The sequence below is a fragment of the Oreochromis aureus genome, linkage group 20 (genome assembly GCF_013358895.1).
Source record: "Oreochromis aureus strain Israel breed Guangdong linkage group 20, ZZ_aureus, whole genome shotgun sequence".
Taxonomy (NCBI): domain Eukaryota; kingdom Metazoa; phylum Chordata; class Actinopteri; order Cichliformes; family Cichlidae; genus Oreochromis; species Oreochromis aureus.
Window position 1 is genome coordinate 35,734,655 of NC_052961.1, and position 15,225 is coordinate 35,749,879.

Sequence of the window (15,225 nt, forward strand, 5' to 3'; positions counted from 1 at the left end):
GGTAGTCTGCCTTACATTCTAGAAATAAATAATAAACATTGAAAGGCTTGGGTAGCATTCTGGTTAAAAACGTATGAACTGGTATATTTTTCTTATAGTGCTTAATTTAATTCTGGATCTAGACGAAGCCAATTGGACGGACTTAATCTCTCTGTTCCTGGTGTTTCTCACTATTTTAGTAGCAGCATTTTGCATCTTTAAAAAAAAAAAAGCATTATTTTTGAAATATTCCTGACGAAACCAGGAACTGCAAAAAAAAAAACAAAAAACAACAAAAAACTGCATATGTTCATTTCTGATTACATACATACACAACTATCAGCCTTCCAGTGCTTATTCAACATAGCAGTGCTGTTCATGGCTCAGTCAGCTCATCCATCCATCCATCCACTTACCCAACACATAACAAATGTTTTTAATTTTTGGTTTTGTTTTGTTTTGATTTTTTGGTTTTAAAGTCAGTTACAGTATAGAACATCCCTGAAGCAACCCAATTTATCAAATCATATGAGATCATGTGCAAAAATAAAAAACTAGATAAACATAAAACATAAAAAGAAAAATGCAACATTTTTGTAAAAAGGACAAGAGATGAATGCTGCAGGAAATTATCAATCTGGTGATAACAAAACCAATTAAATAAAAAATTTAATTGGTTGCAAAAGTGGTTGCAAAGCAATACATCTCACTATATGTTGCTGTCAGCTGAATTCTCTATTATTATTATTCATATTATTATTATCATTATTATTGTTATTATTATTATTATTATTGTTATAATCATTATTACTATGCTTCCTATTCTTTCCCACACCGTTTGTCATGGAGGCAGAATTTTCATACCAAATCAACCAATGAGATGTATGTTTTACATTTTTAGATTTTTTAAATTTATTTATTTCAAAGAATTCTCTCAGATTTAATTTAATTTCAGATCAGGTCATCGAGACGAATCATCTGCTCCAGTCTGCGTGCCAAATATCCCGGAGTCAATGATGCATGTTTTACAAAGTGCTTTGAGTGCCATGAGAGAGTAGATAAGTGCTTTATAAGAATCAGTCCATTTATTTATATGTTAGAAATGATACAGCGTGCTAAAACAGATGTTATCTATACGTGCTTTTGCTAATAGTAAATCATCTCTAATCATAATATAATCAAAGTATAAATCTAATTAATGTGTTGAATGAGAAATGCAATTTGAGAAATAAAAATTATTCCAATGTTTGAATTTTGTGTGTGTAGACATGATTCCTAATCATCCTTGGCAGATGTGTGTGTGTGTGTGTGTGTGTGTGTGTGGCTGGCTGCAGGAATGTGAAAGATACGATAGTATGAGTCTCCGCCCAGCATTATTCATGATTCTGAGTGAGAAAAAGGGTATTAAAAATGTTGTAGATGCTAAACACAGAATCATAATTTATGATGATTTCAATGCAGCAGACCCCTCCAAGCACTCGGAGGGATCTGCTGATAGTTCATCATGCTATTAACTATCAGTAGACCCTCCAAGCATCTGGGTCATTAAAACATGGCCAGATATTTGCTCTCCAACTACAGGACTGTTTTGATCTGATTGGTTCACTCAGTCTGTCCTTTTCTACATTAAGTGTTTTAAGAAAATGTGACAGTGACAAAAACCATCTAGGTTTTTCCTAACCAAAAACCTTGGATGACAAGTGAAGTAGACTACAGGCTCTGATCAGAACTCATAAATCAGCCTTCAGGCTGAGAGGCAGTTCCCTGTACAGCACTGCCAGAGCCAACCTGCAGAGGGCCATCAAACGTGCCAAGGAGGCCTACAGGAGGCGGATAGAGGGCGTCCTTACTGACAACAACCCCTGCCAGATGTGGAGAGGTATCCAAACTCTCACTAACTAACTAACTAGCCCCCCCAACCTCCAACAGCAGCCTCAAACTCGCAGAGGAGCTCAACAACTTCTTTGCTCAGTTTGAGGCCACCCCTGAAGCTGAATGTTCTTAAAACAGAAGAACTCATAATGGACTTCAGGAGGCACAGACAGGTCCACTCTCCTCTGATTATAAATGGAAAATGGGTGGAATCTGTCTCCACCTTCAGGTTTCTGGGCACCCACATCTCTGCTGTTCTCACCTGGACCCACAACACCACCGCCCGGTAAAGAAGACCCAGCAGCAGCTGCACTTCCTCCCTGTCCTGGGGAAGAATAAACTGGACCAGAAGCTGCTGCTGGCCTTCTACCGCTCCTCAGAGGAGAGTGTGCTGGCATTTGCCAGAGAACACCAAGATTGGCAACTTGGCCACTGGCACCCTGTGCTCTTCACAGATGAAAGCAGGTTCACACTGAACACATGTGACAGACGTGACAGAGTCTGGAGACGCCGTGGAGAACGTTCTGCTGCCTGCAGCATCTTCCAGCATGACCAGTTTGGCAGTGGTCAGTAATGGTGTGGGGTGGCATTTCTTTGGGGGGGGGGGCGCACAGCCTTCCATGTGCTCGCCAGAGGTAGCCTGACTGCCATTAGGTACCGAGATGAGGTCCTCAGACCCCTTGTGAGACCATATGCTGGTGCGGTTGGCCCTGGGTTCCTCATAATGCAAGACAATGCTAGACTTCATGTGGCTGGAGTGTGTCAGCAGTTCCTGCAAGACGAAGGCATTGATGCTATGGACTGGCCTGCCCGTTCCCCAGACCTGAATTGAGCACATCTGGGACATCAGGTCTCGCTCCATCCACCACTTTGCACCACAGACTGTCCAGGAGTTGGCAGATGCTTTAGTCCAGGTCTTGGAGGAGATCCGTCAGGAGACCATCCGCCACCTCATCAGGAGCAAGCCCAGGTGTTGTAGGGAGGTCATACAGGCACATGGAGGCCACACACACTACTGAGCCTCATTTTGACGTGTTTTAAGGACATTACATCAAAGCTAGATTAGCCTGTCATGTGTTTTTCCACTTTCATTTTGAGTGTGACTCCAAATCCAGACCTTCATGGGTTGCTACACTTGATTTCCATTGTTTAAAATCACACAAAAATTATCAAAGTATTTAAGGTATTTAATAAGAATATTTAATTCATTCAGATCTAGGATGTCTTATTTTTGTGTAAATATACATATACACATATATTTACATATATACATTTATTTTCTCCTGCACAGTTTGCATGGAGCACCCATAATTTCTTTGTACATGTACAATGACAATGAAGGGCTATTCTATTCTATTCTATTCTATTCTATTCTATTCTTAATTGCTTACAAACTGATCCTAAAATCAACTGTAAGTTTAACCAATAGAATTAATAAGAAAATTCAATAATGATTGTAATAACAGGCCTTCTATGCCAGAAACATTAAGTTAGGTGACTGATGTGTATATACATCTACATGTGTCAGTACTGTCTCTTTAAATGTTTTCCCATGACTCGTTTCATGTTGGCTTGAAATAAAATATCACCCTCTGCTGGTACTGCAGCTTACTGCGATTTGAGCGTGCGTGCACATTTCAAGCCTCAAGTAGAGACAAACTGTGACATCCACACAGTGGACCAGAGTGCCTGTTACACACTTGCATGATGTCGGGTTTAAGTGCTAGGTTTATTCTACACACGAGAACAACTCAAAAACAAGCATGGTGTAAAAGGCAGACACAGCAGATCAATTGATTTACTGTCATCATGACAGATGCTGGTTTCAGCTCACTGAGCATTTCCATTTACGCTGACAGACACAAGCCCTCAGACTGCTGTTAGATACATCACTTCACTAGACCATTTTATTCTGCTGCGATCTAAGCCAGAGGTAGTAAAAATTAGGCTTAAAGTGCAATCTTTTCTTCTATCACAACAGCCTGTGTCCATGCATCTTTCCTCAGTCTGACACTACTGATTTTACTGTAATGACTAAATGAAAAACAGACATAAAGTATTTTTGCCTCGTCTTCATACAAATGGTCATTGGTCAAATTAAATGTGTTGCCCTGTTAGTAACCACTATGGCTGTACTAATGAACAGCATTAGTGACTAATGCTTGTCCTTTGAGACGTCAGAGCAGCATTTTATATCACTGACCACAATATTGTATTAAAGACATTTAGAGCTGCAGCGGCTCGAATCATATCTGATAGATTCCAGATTGTGCATGTAAATAGTCACATGTTCAACAGACTTCTGTGTTGGGACCAACACATTTTGCACTATACATGCATCCCTTAGACAATATTATTAGAAAACAATGCATACATGTTAATTCCTATGCAGATGATACCCATCTTTATTTATCCACGAAGCTGATGATACAAATCAACTAGTTAAAGTACAGGCATGTCTTAAAGACATAACAGCCTGGATGACCTCTAACTGCGGTTATTGTACTTGGTCCTGAAACCTTAGAAACATTGTCTCTGATGAGATGCTTTCTTTAACTGTCATTAGCTTGGCTTCCAATAACACTGTCACAAATCTGGGAATAATTTATAATCAGGCTATGATTTGTGCAATATCTCTAAAATTAGAAACATCCCGTTTCAGAGTGATGCTGAAAAACATGCATTTATTAGATTTTGGCTGGACTATTACAGTCATCATTATCATATTCCTCTAGAAGCTCACTGAAAAGCCTTCAGTCGATCCAGAATGCTGCAGCGGGAGTATTGATAGGGACAAGGAAGAGAGAGAGCAGATTTCTCCCATGTTAGCGTCTCTTCATTGGTTACCTGTTGGATTCAGAATTTAATTTAAAATCTTTCTCCCCACTTCTCTTGAATAATCAGGCCCCATGTTATCTTAAAGACCTCATAGTACCTTAGTATCCTAACAGAGCACTTCACTTTCCATGAAGTGGAACTTGTGGTTCCTGGGGTATACAGAAATGGAAAGTAAGGCAGAGGCTTCAGCTATCAAACCCTTCTACTATGGAACCAGCTCCCAGTTGGAATAGGCTGTAGTGCAAACAGTAGTGTTATAAAACTCTGGATCTCTGTTCTGTAGTTTGCCATTTGGCCTGTCTCACTTTTCTCTTTAGTAAAATATTGTGATCAGTGGTGTCGAACACTGCACTAGGTCTAACAGGACCAGCACAGAGATGAGTCAGTTGCCAAATGCATTCTAAACCCTGACTCCTTAAATGACAAGTTAACTGTTTGAAAACGACTCTTTCAATAATTTTTTAAATGAAAAAACGAAGGTGAGAAAGCAGATTATAATGAGCTAAGACAGCTGAACCAAGTAAGGGCTCTTAAAGTAATGGTACTCTTAAAGTAATGGTTTTTAGTAATTAGTAAAGTAATTTTCTGACTTTTCAGCATGAAAAGTTGCAAGTTGACACATGTTTGAAAAAATTGGACATATTCCTAAATATTAAATGATAAATGGACTGGTTCTTAATATCACATTTTTCTAATCTGCTTTACAGATGCTTTATACAACAAGTCTCACTCACCCATTCACATACATTCATACGAGTCCTGGGGCTCGGTATCGATTTCAGTTTCTATAACTGATTCGATTCTGATTCATTTTTGACTCAGACAGTCAGAAATGTTATTGTTTTGGGCAAAAAACATTTATATTTAAAAAATCAATTCAGGATTTAATGAATCGATATCATGTTATCCAAACTAAAATTGGTTTCAACAAAAAGCATTATTCTGTAGATAAATACACCCCATCAGTGTTATATGGATCAATCTTTCTGCTGCAGGTTAGGCTCACTTTAAACAATTTATATTCTGTTTAATCTCCAGTAATGCAGTCATGTGGGGACCTCTCTAAATAAAAAGATCTGAATCAACCCAGAAATACAGATCTGCAACTTGATTTTAAAAAGTATTTTTAATGTATTTATTAAAAAAATACAGCTGAATTAAAAGACTTGAGTGTGAGCTTCTGTGCGACATGTTAACTCTCAATATCTTTGATTTAAATTTAGTCAACCAGGTGATGCTAATCTGAAAGTGTTGGCAGAACCAACACTAAACAACGCTGCTCCAGTTGGTATGGCAGTATTCCTGAGCAAGACAGAGATGTCTCTGATGCCTTCATTGGAGTGTGCATGAAAGCACTTAGGCACAGAAAAAGTGCCTGTATGAATGTTGTATAAATTACAAGTAGAGTAGAAAAGCGCTTTATAAGTACCAGTTTATTTACCATTTACCACAAAGATTTCAGTGGCTCTGGAATAAAGAGGAGTTAACTCTGCATCCAGAGACAATAGCCAACCATGGCTACATACAGTACTGGAGTAAGGATGGCTGTAAAGAGTCATAAAATAGCTTTATGACAGAATGCAGTATAAAGATGAAGAGATCACTTTGCTTTGGTATGTTTTAATGGATGTCTGTGTTTCACTACACAGGCAGTCCTGCCTCGCAGGCCCTTATGAAACACCACTGCAGTGCACTGTACAGACAGAACAACTAGTAGTGATACTGGAGCACCAACACTAACAGAGCCATGAATCAAGAAATAATTACAGACTAAAAAATACTGAATACAAATACTAGATATTATTCACGTAAACCAAAGCACTGATAGGGTTCTTCAACAAAAACAGGACATTATTTAATTATTTAACTACAAATTCTCCAAAAGGCAACAGGAGCACAAAAATGGTAAAGGGGCCTGCTGAATGAGTCAAATGAGAGGAGATGAGGCCAAGTAAACAGCGATCAATCACAGCTGCTTATGCTGGACTATCACTACTTCTTTAGCTCTACGCCTAAATAAAGGCCAGACTGAAAACAGTTCATAGGTGAAGTTGAGAATTTTAATGGCATGTGATTGACCATTGTTAAGGTTCAAAATATTGAGGAGGAATCCAAAAATAACCACAGATCCAGCCGGGTGCAATTAGACGACATTTTAATGAACACATGTGTGAGTTCAACAGCCCAATCAGTATTGAACTATCTTACAATAGTCAGACAAAGGTTTTATAGGGTTGGGAGTGATACTGCTCCCCCCCCTCTCAGACACAATACAGCATACGTCAATGCAAAACCACAAACGTTCAGTTAACTTTGACACAGTTTTAAAAGAACATCTTCTTCGGCCCGACCCCAGGTGCTTCCCCCAGCTCGCCTTCGCTGTCGCTTATCTCTGGGACATCTGGTGTACTTCCTGGAACAGACTACCACGTACGCACCCCACTTTGCAGTTATAGCAAAACATGATTAAACTCTTACCTATATAAATGAGTCTCTAATATGTGTGTGCGCGCACGCATGGGGCGCGCAGGCGTGCTGTGTACTGCGTGTCACGTGTCATGACCTCTCACTCACTATATGTGTCTGTATGTGTGTGTATGGGTGTCTCGCCCTTAAATGCTCTCTCATCTCACCCGTTGCACTTCTGACCTTTCACCAGAACCGAGGCTCATCCTTACATGTAATACCCTAACTGGAACTATATATGTAATATGTTGAGTAAATGTTTAATCAAGAGCCTCTACTAAAAGCTTAATACAGTTTCATAACCTACTCACAGTACTTGCACTCAGACTCTGCTTTCAGTTTCACTTCTGCAAAAGCATGTAACTTCAAAACATGTACTTCCTGTCGCTGCAGCTCAGTTTTCTCACCCACTGAAGACTCCAGTGTAAGAATATAAAAAACATTCAAAAGCCTTTAAAATTATAGATTCAACTCAACAGTTTAAAGTGGTTCTTCCTGGACCTGTAATAAAGACTTATATAATACCAATATATTTGAACATCTGAATGCATCTGAATGCAACATCACTATTAATAATGAAATGGTAATGATGATTATAAAAATAGCAGCAAAAATATCTTCCTCTTCCTGACACCATTTAAGAAATAAGTGCTTAAAGTGACGTCACTATTTTGGTTGTTTGGGTGGGGCTAATAGACTTACATTAGTAACTAACAACAGAACCAATTGCTCAAGGTCAAATAAGGAGATGGGTTCCCATATTCATAGAACTGTACCTTGTAATTAACTTGGGTTGCAGCATCTGGGAAGTTTATATACTGTCTTCTCAATACACAAATAGCCTTACATACTCTGTGAACGACTTCACACACTGTTGGTTCACTGAGCCCACATAAATCCCCAGCTTCTCTGTGAAAGGTGCCAAAAAAACAAAGTTATGAGCACCTGCAGACTTACTGGAACTGGCCATCCTCTTTGGGTAACAGATGAAAGACTGGGTTCCAAAATGAAATGATCTCCACATCATTCAATTTATGCATTTAAAAACAATCTCAAAAACTGCTGTTATCAAAAAATCGCAGTGGGTCACTTCTGTCAACAAGAATTTGTCTAGCAGGTGGTATTCACTGATCATCATTGACATACTTTAAGTGATCCATGTGTCTTCTTCAGCAAACAACAATCTGAAGTTAAACCTGCCTGCTGGGAGGTTTCATTTAAACTTTAATTTATGCCTAGACTAGCTCTAATCTTCCTTCAGGAAACAAGCTTAGCTAAGTCAGGAATAGACTTAGTCTAGTGCTGACCGAGGAAGCAGATTTCTGTTAGTCTGCCATAAAAGCCTGTTCAAATCTAGGACCATCTTTAATCTCCACTTTAGTGTTATGAGCTAACACTAGCCAGCACAGTGCACGCAGATACCTGCTAGTTGTTGCTTGCAGAGTAATAAATGTTTTCATCGGACTGAGGACTAATTTGCTTTTGAAGTCAGCCTAAAGAGCCGACTTGAGGAACTTCAGGTTTTGGCAGTCAACAGACCTCCCAATACTTTTAGCTTTTTTAGTTAAATTCTTAATTAAATTCATGGCACCTTGCAAACTTGTAAATATTTATTCCAAACAGGGATCTTTTTGATACTTGGGACATTTTCAAATCCTTTATTACCAACTGCTTATTTTGTACTTAGCAAGATTTTTTATTATTTTTATTGTTTGAACATACAGAACAAACTAAGGAAAATTTTCAATCAAAAAGTAATTGTTTAAGTAGCTGCTGTCAAGCATTAGTGATACCTTCAAAAAATTTAATTATATTAGTGCTCTGGATTTTGAAAAATCTCCCATAAACTTGAAGTGGAAGGTTGAGGAGTCTCTGAAAGTGTTTTACACTATCAGGAATACTACTTTATAATTATGTGGTTTTTAGCTTTCAATTGAATTCTGACCTTAATTAGACGAAAACCTGTTATTAGGATAGACAAGTGAATTCTGAAAAAATGACTGAATCTCAATATTTCAGTCTCACGGGAGCAGGCTGTACTGACGTTGGTCTGACTAGTAAACAGCAGGTATGTCAGACATAAATCATCCGTACCAAAGCTGTAGGTTGTGAAATGAAAAAGTCTGCTCTACAAATTGATATAAAGCAGGTCGAACAACCACCCCCTGTTCAAATGTAGTAGAGTGCTTAGGTGTTCAGTAACACGACCTAAATGCTTCATGTGATGGAGAAACTGTCATGTCTAAGCTCAAATAGGATTAAGGAGCACACGCAACAGGCCATCTGTGAGGGCTGGAAGAGAAATGTGCAAGGTGAGATGAATATTCATGGAGCAGGTAAGTGGATCGGTGATCTTAAAAGGTCCAATAAACCTGGGTGGTGGAAAAACAAACTGATTTTTTGATTGAACAGTATTTACACCGGCATTCATACAGAAATAAAAATACTAACAGCTTTTTTCTACTCAAACAGAGCTTCATGACTGAGCTGGATCGTTCTACCTCACATCAGTTTAGAGCATTTTCGGCTTAATGATTTATGGTCCAAATGTTAAACATATGGACCATATGTGCAGTGAAATTGTATCTTCATATTTTGAATACTTCTCAAGACAAAGTTTTTGAACTATGGCTGGTCAACTCATGTTCAAACCATTTTTTCAGACACTGAAATTAGCAGAATTTGAAATTTGAACACAAACATCTCAAAGCACCAAAGATAACAGAAATTTTCACCAGTCTTTCATACCACACGCACAATTCTACAGTGTTAATGATCTGAAATGACCTGTAGCATCCTCAACAACTCCCAGAGAGTTGAAGCAGATAAAGAGCTGCTCATACCCAGAGACTGTGCAGACTGTCAACATAAACTTTATTATTATTAGTTACCGGGACCTGTTGATTGGGTCTACATGGCTGTGGGAATCGCGTTTTTGGGATTGTTATTGTTGCATGTTTGATTTATATGCAAACTGTTCTGTACATTTCTGAAAGTGCAACTCACCAACAACACACATCACATTCTTGTGGCTACATGAGAAGGGGCCGCCTGTCAACAGATTATTGAAGGAGTAAATATGACCCTGTTGACTATCTTTATGATATGTTTCATTGTTTAAAGTTCTGGAGGTTTTGGTCAACTTTGGTCAACTTACAAGATGGTTTAGAACAGTTGTTTTTGATGACAGCTTTACAGGTCTTTGAACTGCACAGAAACTGAACACACTTGAAGGTGGCCACATAAACTGCATTTCAACATATTCATTGATTTCTTGAAACTCTGTGGGGACTGAAAAAAAGATACACAGGTAACACTGCATCAGGCATTAGTAAGATATTAGTAATTACTTAATTTGTCATTTATATTATTCATAATAGTTTGTCATTTCTAAATACAGACATGAATATTTATTCTTGCTTAATAAGCTCATATACTGTGTTTGTCATGATCCCTCAGTTTTTGTGCCATAGCAGAACTCTGTGGAGAGTTCTCACCAGCATCCAAGGTCCAAGTTGACCTTGAAAGAATTTTTTAAGGAACCATATAAAGTAATATATCGTATAAAAGGGCATGGAGAGAGCTGTGTGCTTATTTGTGAGTGTTAGAGGTTTTGTTATTTGACAGACAAAAAGTAAACAAAGTCCTGACTGACTAAATACTGACAGAAAAAGAGAGAGAGGAAGGGACAGAGAGATTTTAGATTTTTCAGTTATTAAAACAAAAGTCAACAAGACAATTAAAAAAGAACAACGCCACTGACAGTGACCATGCACCGGATGGGCCCGAAGACCTGCAGGTCTTTTTGGAGACATTCCATGCCACAGTGGAGGCGTGTTGCTGGCCGGCGGTGGAATGGCTGCCGCGGCTGCTGCCACTGCTGTCGGGGGAGGCCCAGATGGCAGCCCCGAGTCTGCCACTTTTTGGCACAACACCGGCATCCCGAAGGAAGTTTGATGACATCTGACATCGGCGTCGGATGTCCGGAGAGGAGCAGCCATTCTCCTGGGTGCGGAAGCTGCAAGGTGGCTGCAGCCTGGACCCTCGGAGCAGGAGGCCCGCATGCTGCCGCTGACCATTCTTGAGCAATTCCTATTGCCCGGCGATATGGCGCGTTGGGCCGGTGACACCAGTCTGGTCCAGTGGACGGGGCAGTGCCAGGCAGCGTTTGTGCGGGTCAAAGAGGCTCTCTGTGGGGAGCCGCTGTTTTACACACCTGTTATACAGCACCATAGAAAAGGAGTTTCTGGTGATCCAGCGGGCAGTTTTCCTGTGCTATTACCTCCTGGGGTGCTTATTCTCTGCTCAGACCACGCCCCGCTCCAGTGGCTCCACAGCATGAAGGATGCCAACAGCTCTTTAACTTCAAGGTAGTCCGTAGGCCAGGGACAAAGATGGTTGTGGCTGATTTCCTCTCCCGCTTGCGGTGGAGGGGAAAGGGAGTAGGTTCGGCCAGATGTAGATATGAGTGAAGTTGGCCCCCCCACCTTCTTCAAATCCAACAAAAGTGGTATCAAACGTTTGTGCTACGTTTGTGCTGGTTTGTGCTGCTAAAATTGTCATTTGTGCTGCTTCTGTTTTAAAGATATTAATGAAACGGTAAAAGTCAAAAGGCCAACCAGCCCCCCCACATTACCCAAATCAAACAAAATTGATGTTAAAGGTTTGTGCTGGTTTGTACTGCAAAAATTTGTTTGTGCTGCTATCATTTTAAAAATTTTAATAAAATAACGTCTTGATGCGTGCTTAATCATCCAGGTAAGTAAATCCCAAAAGGTTGATTCTGTTCATCTGGACATTTTCAGTTGGAGAAACGTTTAAGTCACTCATCCAAGTGACTTCTTCAGTCTCAGCTGACTGCAGGTTTCCCAGATCTTATAAACACATGTGAGTGAAGTTGGCCCCCCTACCTTCTTCAAATCGAACAAAATTGATGTCAAACATTTGTCCTGCAAATTATTTTGTTTGTGCAGATTATGTTTCCCTAATCTTATAAACAGTACATGTACAGTGAGAGAGAGATGTTACATCTGTCTTCACTTGCATCCCAGTCATAGAAGCGTTGGAGGTAGTTCATAAGAGATTACAGGATCACCCCAACCTCAGCAACAGGACCGCTTTCAGCACTGATCAGTTGTGTTTGCTTTTGGAACTGTGTCTTAATTCCACCTATTTTGCATAAGGGTCAGTACTACAGGCAGAAACCTAGGTGTGCCATGGGTTCCCACAGGCCCCTGGTCAAAGTCACCAAACCAGTTCGTAAGCAGGTACAGGTGTGGCCAGAAGGGTCCTCAGAGGCACTGCAAGACTGCTTTTCCACCACAGGCTGCCACACACGACAACACCACAGACTTTCAGGAATATACAGAAACTGTCATTGCCTACATCCCAAAATGCATCGATGATGTCACAGAGACCAGGTGTCACGGGTTGCTTAGAGGATCCACTCGCAGGACTCCTGAGTAGCGTTTAAACAGAGACGGTTTATTTACAGATCTTCACCAAGTGTATGTACAGACAGTGCGGGGTTAGTGCTATATACAAGACGTGAGGGGCAGGGGTCCAGGGCTCCAGGGAAAACGGGGAAAATCACACACACGCTCAGTTCAACCTCTCTCTTCTCCGCTAGCGACCAGTCACTCCTTCCACACTCCACACGGGGAAACACGGGGACGGGTCCGGGGAATCTAGGAACAAAGAAACACTCGTTAAGTCTCTGAGACGGAGGCACAGGAAACTTGAGCTAGACGTGTACTGACTAGAGCCTTCACAACAATCCAGCGTTGAACAGCTGATCTCCTCCTTCTAATATACCAGCTGGTCTGATGAGGCCCAGGTGTTCCCAATCCAGGAAGGCGTGGACCGAGGGTGTGAAGCCGCCATGAGTTCTGGCAAAACAGGGGAGAGAAGGAGAGGGGGGGGGGAGAGAGGGAAAAAGAGAAGAGAAGGAGGGCTAGGAGTGGAGAGATTCTGATCAGCACCTTGCCAATCCTGCAGGTCGTGACATCAGGACTATCACTGTCCAGGCCAATCAGAAACCATGGCTCACAGGTCAGGTTTAAATGCTCCTAAGGTTGAAAAATGCAAGCCTTCAGAGCCGGGAATTAGGTGAGCCTAAGAACAGCAAGGGCAAACCTGTCACGTGGCATCAGCTACAGCAAAGCTTCAGCGACAGCAGAGATACTTGGAGGCAGTGGAGGAATACAAACCATCACAGACTACAAGCCCACTCTGCAGACCGTGGTGAACAAATCCCCAGACAGTGTGTGGAGATCCCTTGCCAAAATCAGTACACGCAAAGCTCCAGGTACTGATGACATCCTTGGACGAGCACTGACGGACTATGCTGTGGAACTCACAAATGTCTTCACAGACATCTTTAACACATCACTAGGGTCAGGCCGCCGTTCCCACATGCCTCAAAGCCTCCACCATCATTACTGTGCCCAAGAAGTCATCTACCTCCTGCTTTAAGGACTACCGTCCTGTCAAACTCACCTCCATCATTATGAAGTGCTTTGAACGGTTAGTCATGCATCAAATCAAATTATCGCTTTCCCCCAATCTGGATCCATTTGAGTTTGCATACCGGTCAAAACGCTCAACCGATGATGGAATTTCAACTGCCCCTTACTCAACCCTCACACATCTGAACACTAGAGACTCATATGTCAGAGTGCTGTTCATAGACTTCAGTTCAGCCTTCAGCATCATCATTCCCCAGCAACTCATTCACAAACTGGATCTGCTGGGGATCAGCACCTTGCTGTATAACTGGCTGCCAGATTTCTTGACAGGAAGACAGCAGATAGTACGCCGACAGCAACACCTCCAGCCCAAGAACACTGAATACGGGGCTCCCCAAGGATGTGTGTTGAGCCCCTTCTCTTCACTCTGCTGACCCACGATGAGATCTACTACAGGGGTGAAGTTAACCATCTGGCAGAGTGGTACAGCAACAACAACCTGTCCCTGAATGTGGAGAAGACCAACAGCGACTCTACTTCCTCTGCAAACTGAGAAGCACAAGAGATTCAACCCCCATTATGAGCACCTTCTACAGAGGCACAGTTGAGAGTATCCTCACCAGGTGCATCACTGTGTGGTATGACTCCTGCACTGGGTTCTGCAGGAAAAAATGACAACGGGTAGTGAGAGCAGCTGCACCTGCCTCATCTGGAAGGTCCTCTCCATTACAGGTGACTCCACTCATCCCTTCAGCAGCGTCTTCAGTTTGCTGCCATCAGGAAGGATACTGAAGAGCCTCCGGGCCAGAACACGCAGACTGAGAGACAGCTTCGTCCATCGGGTTGTCAGGATGCTGACCATCTCTGAATCAAGAAGGGGGGCCCAAGGGTACATCTTTCGCCATCCTACAATGCTGTGATTGTAGCCATTCCCCACTTTCTGTGAATGGTACTTGTCAAGGGATTTTAGGATTTTGGGATTTTTATTATGTTATGCTTAAAAGTACATTTCATTATCTGGATGTGTTTGCTCTTTTAGTATTCAGCTTAAATGGGGAAGTTACGCTCTGTGCAGACTCAACAGGAAGCCTGCACGCAGCACAGTTCTATTTTATCTCTTCCTGTACGTCTCTGAGAATGCTATGAATAAAAGGCTGACAACTGTTCCAGGGCGCGAGTCTCCCTGAGTCTCACCCGTGTACACGTTAACCTGTCTGAGCTTCTTTATTCTGACCTGAGTTGCAATACAGGAAATCTCCTGACATTTCTTGGTCCTTCGAGCCGGATGGGACACAACACTTTTGTGTGACCCCACAGGAAAACCTCATCGAGTCCTGACGTCGTGAGAAGCCCGCGCTGAAGTCTGTCGACAGCTCCTCTCTAGGTAGAGGATAAAAGTCCACAGACGTGAATTCGGGTTCTGGCCAGCGTTTTTAAAAGTGGTCCACAGCGGTGGGGGTCGATGAGGCAGACCTGAGAGACCGGCAGTGAATCAGCAACCAGGTGAATATTAACACTCTGAGACACCTCGCGTAAAACGTTTAGGCTCGCCCAGAGGGGCTGGTAGCATTCCTAAAAGTAAAGGCTCGCCTGAAAAAGGGCT

General features: G+C 41.6%; 1 long non-coding RNA gene across 1 annotated transcript; it reads right to left on the bottom strand.

Annotated features, from left to right (window-relative positions):
* Nucleotides 1–12,618: 12,618 nt before the first annotated feature.
* LOC120435392 lies at nt 12,619–13,021 on the bottom strand. Its single transcript, XR_005609697.1, has 2 exons — nt 12,915–13,021; nt 12,619–12,842 (listed from the first exon to the last, which is right to left on the bottom strand). It is a non-coding gene; the product is annotated as an uncharacterized LOC120435392 (long non-coding RNA).
* Between the last annotated feature and the right edge of the window lie 2,204 nt (nt 13,022–15,225).